The sequence below is a fragment of the Fistularia commersonii genome, chromosome 1 (genome assembly GCF_037954325.1).
Source record: "Fistularia commersonii isolate RoL2024-O1a breed Wild chromosome 1, RoL_Fcom_v1.0, whole genome shotgun sequence".
NCBI lineage: Eukaryota > Metazoa > Chordata > Actinopteri > Syngnathiformes > Fistulariidae > Fistularia > Fistularia commersonii.
The window spans coordinates 1,157,765-1,162,764 of NC_141284.1; the positions used below are offsets into that span (position 1 = coordinate 1,157,765).

Consider the following 5,000-nt stretch of genomic DNA (forward strand, 5'->3'; position numbering starts at 1 on the left):
GATGATGCGGCCGAACGGCGGATGGACTCCGGGATCATTTGATATTGATTTGGACCAGCCGTCAATACCGGAGTGTGTGTGTGTGTGTGTGTGTGTGTGGATATGTGTCACGGGGCCGACACAATACCCAGGCTTTTGTCCCCGTCCACGCATTAGCGGCACGCCGGCACGCCGCTTTTTATTTACATTAGCGGAGACGCTTTGGGGTTTGGTTCCAGAGGCCGCCATCGGGGTCTTGGGGGTCCAAGGGGGTCCAGGGGGGCCCCGGAGGTCTTTTGGTGTTCCGGTCTCTGGTGAGGAGGGGGAGCTGATCCCTCCTGAGATCCAAATTGAATTTGTTCCAGAAATGTCTTCGTATTGTAGCGAGTCACGCTTGTTTCTGTGTGATTTTGGGGTTCATGCGGTTTTTGTGGGTGTGGTTTAGGGGTGCAAGGAATTCTGGGGGGTTTTAAATGGACGTTTTACCGCCAGCAAAGTGTTTTTTCCTGATTTTTTTTTTTTTTTTTTTTTTTAAATGGACGTTTTACCGCCAGCAAAGTTTTTTTTTTTTTTTTTTTTTTCCCTGACTAAAACGCTACAGTATGCTGATTTTTTTATTTATTCATTTTTTTAAATCAACGTAAATTCCGGCATATGAGACGCAACCTTTTTGAGAAGTTTTCTTACAATTAATTTATGGATTTTATCGGATCATTTTGTCGTGTTTGGGGAAAACCTACTTGCTTTTATGATAATTTTTCACATTAAAACTTTTGTGCATTTTGCAGGGAAACTGCATGGCGACAAAGACGTGCAGAAACGTGTTAGTTTAAGTTGAAGTGGCTTTAGATGTTACTGTCATTTATTTAATTTAATTTATTTAATCTATTTAAACGTTCTCTAAAAATATCTTCCCCGTAACATCTTGTGTCATTCATGTCACCTGCGGCTTATAGACAAGTGTGGCTTATTTATTAACAATTTATTTTTAATTTTAAAAGAAAAAAAACCCCGAACTCACAAAATAAGGATTTAAATATAGAAAAACCCTGAAATGGGAGGATCATCATTGAGAAGAAAAATCATGGTTATTACGTGTGCTATAAATACATATGTATATACGATATTTTTACATACCATTAACTATATTTTTGCTTATTTTTTCTGATCCCTACTGTTTTTTTATCTTATTTCTATTATTTGCTATTTCTATTATTCCCCACTTGACTGTAGCGTGACCTTCTTTCAATGAAAAGCGATCAATAGATAAAATTTCCTCAAATCTTATCAAAATTCATACGTAATGCGATCGGTATCTTAAGGGTCCGCTGCACTTGGAGGCAGGGGAGGCAGGAGAGGGCTGTGCCTCACTTGCCAATCCAGGCAAGACAAAACATGTCAGAATAAAAGAATGAAATATTATTATTTATCAGTGATTTGCACTTGAAATGTATTTTTCATTGAACTTCGCCAGATTCTTTTTGATTCAAAACGGCTGGATTTTCACATTTACTGTTCAAGACGCGCGGTGAGGCGGCCGCCTGTCGAGCCTCAGTGACGGCCGACCGCTAGCACGCTCGCGCTAACACCGCATTTCCGTCGCTATTGAAACATTCAAACCCTTTTGCTAGATGAACTAAATTTCCGATATGTAAACACCTGCACGTGCGTTACTAATTTCTAGCGCTGAGCGATCAGAAAACGTCCGCCGAAGGCCGCTGAGTGAGGCAGGCAGTTCTCCTGCCTCACAGTCGGGGGCGCCGTGGATCCCCAGGATTCTTCTTGCCGCTCCGAGGCTGCAGAATACGACGCCTCCCCAGTTTGTTTCGTGGCACTTGAACGCATCACGACCCGGACGGGGATGCGGTGATATAAATTCCGCTACTTGGCACAGCGGTTGACAGGCTAATGAGCCCCCGCATGTGTGTGTGTGTGTGTGTGTGTGTGTGTGTCACATGATAAAGCGTGGCGGTGTGTGATCATTGGATTGTGTTAGACGGTGTGTGTATCACACAGCGACACGCCGCCGCTAAACGCAGCAGATGTTAACTGTAGGAGGCTAACAGCTTGGAGCGGCGGGCCGGGGGTCGCGCACACACACACACACACACACACACACACACACACACACACAGGGTAACAATCAGGGAAATGCATTCATGAGTTTAATGAAACAAACACACCAGCAGTGCACGTGTATGAATATATTCAACGTAGCGGAGCATGCACACACACGCGCGCGCGCACACACACACACACATCAGTGTAAACGCTGCCATCTGTTGAACGCCCAGTTGTGTGTGTGTGTGTGTGTGTTTGAACTCAGGGGAGGCCGAATAAAAACAAGGCTTTGGATGAATTCATTTTATAACATCTTTATTTTGGACCAAGAACCCATTCATTCATTCATTCATTCATTCATTCATTCATTCATTCATTCATGTCTGATCTTGTTGATTTTGTCCTTTTATAACATTTCTAAATAAAATATAGACATTCACACCTCATAGAGACGTGCAACCGTTCACCCTTTCTTTCACACATCATGTAGAGATCCACAATCATTCACTCATTCACTCATTCATTCATACATTTATCCATTCATTCATGTCTTAGACAGTGGATTCTGTCTTAATTTAACATTTATATATACAATAAAATGACAATCACTCATTTACACCTCATAAAGGCGTGCAACCGTTCACCCTGTCATTCACACATCATATAGAGATCCACAATCATTCACTTATTCATTCATTCATTCATTCATTCATTCATTCATGTCTTAGATAGTGGATTCTGTCTTATTTTTATGTTTATATATAGAATATATAGACAGTCACTCATTCACACATCATGTAGGGATCCACAAGCCACATTAATTCATTCATCGATCAGCAAAAATTAATTAATTCATTCATGTTTTAGACAGTGTATTCTCTCTTTATTTAACATTTATATATAAAATATAGAGACATTCACTCATTCACACCTCATAGACGTGCAACTGTTCACCCTGTCATTCACACATCATGTAGAGATCCACAATCATTCATTCATTCATTCATTCATTCATGTCTTAGACAGTGGATTCTGTCTTACTTTAACATTTATATATATGGAATATGTAGACATTCATTTAATTATACAATATGTAGAGATCCACAATCATTCACTCACTCATTCATTCATTCATGTTGTAGACAGTGGATTCTGTCTTATTTTAACATTAAATATAAATCTATAGACATTCACTCATTCACACATCATGTAGAGATCCACAATCCACATTGATTCATTCATGGATCATCAATTCATTCACTCATTCATTTGTTCATTCCTTGATTCATTCATTCCTGGCTGAAATAATTGATATATAAAATAAAGTTATGCAACATTCACCCTCTCATTCAGCTCCAATGGAAACACCTCCGTTCATCCGTTCATCTCCCGGTGCTTCCACGGGAGGAAAAACACACGTGTTCGCCCAGAGACGTTGCCACACACACACACACACACACACACACACACACACACAGAGTTAGGCAAACAATCCCCATCTTTTTTTTTTTTTTCCCGCGGCCCCCCCGACGCATGTCTGCGTCCTTTATGAGCTTGTTGTGAAATTCAACACGTGCTGTTTAAATAAGATGAAGACAGAGGTGTGTGTGTGTGTGTGTGTGTGTGTTCTGGGAGTGTTAAGACACGACTCAATGTGACCGCAGTGCGTGAGTCGGTCCCGGGACACACACACACACACACACACACACACATATGCGTGCACACACACATGCAGGTACACATTATCAGCGAGGTGCGAGGTTTCTCATCCTGAGGATAAACGCCCGCCGTTTACGGCTCCTCGCCTTTTTACGGCTTGTTGACTCTGTGATTCCGGCGGCCGGCGAGCGTGCACGGCCGCCGGGGCGTGCTGGAATTCGACGGGCGCGTATCGGCTTTGCGTGCGCGCGGAGGGGGAGGCGGTTGTTTTTCCCAGGGGTCAGGGAGGCACAGCTAACAGGGTTAGCTGATGCTAACGTCAGCGCGGCGAAGCTACGGTTTATGTAGCGCACGTCGGACCGGAATCTGTTCACGTTTCGGGGTTCGTCTGAGAGCGATAAAGACCTAGGGAAGCTTCCGGGTTGTCGGCTAAAACGTCTCGATAAGAATGCACGACTTTCTATTTGACTTCCGAGCGCTTCATCGCGGGAGTTTTCCAATTTTTAGCTTTGGACGAGCCGCAGATCTGAGTTAGCGGCGAGCGGGATGAGCGTTTAGCGCCCGCGTGGCCGCCGCCGTCCATGAAGACAGTGAGACCCGTTGCCTGGCGCTCGCTAGCCCAGAGACAGTTAGCATCGCATTGTAGCTTTGTAGCAAAGTCGTAGCGTTTCCATCCACGCCAACAAGGAAATTTAAAAATAGCAATTTAAATATTGGAGCGCACTGAGTTCCCGACTCGGTCAGGCTTCTTCTACCTCTCCTGGATCTTCTTCCAGACGTGGAGCAAACCAGGAGACCTCAAATATTGACCCCCCTCTCGCCCCCCCCGCGGCAGCAAATACGACACCCGGCCGTGAATGTAAACAGACGCTGAGGGTCAAAGGTCGCGGGTCGCTGCTCACCAAACCCATCGTCACCCTCGTCCGCAAAGACGATCAATGACGATGAATTGCATGTTTCTCGCAGTCCAAATGTGTCCGTGTCCGTGTGTGTGTGTGTGTGTGTGTGTGTGTGTGTGTCCTGGTATGCTACTAGCATGGGACCATTCCCTCGCTCGCCATCCAAAGCATGAGGCCCCGTTCTTGTTGGTCCAAAGACATAAACATCAAAATATTCTTCTCTTCCTCCTCCTCTTCCTCCTCTTCCTCCGCCTCCTCCTCCTCCGCCTCCCCTCATTGGCCGCCAGCCTCGTGCACGCCGTCAGAAGACGCGCCAACATACTCTCAGTGTGGACCTCTGCTATCTCTGTGTTCACGCCAAGCTCAAATCTTCCTGGGCCTCCTGTTGCCTTGGTGCCTCTT

The 5,000-nt window shown here is 44.7% G+C and overlaps 1 long non-coding RNA gene across 2 annotated transcripts in view; it reads left to right on the forward strand.

The window, feature by feature from the left end:
* Positions 1-5,000, forward strand: part of LOC147237006 (uncharacterized) — a 114,323-nt gene that overhangs the window by 67,139 nt on the left and 42,184 nt on the right. The window lies entirely within an intron of this gene.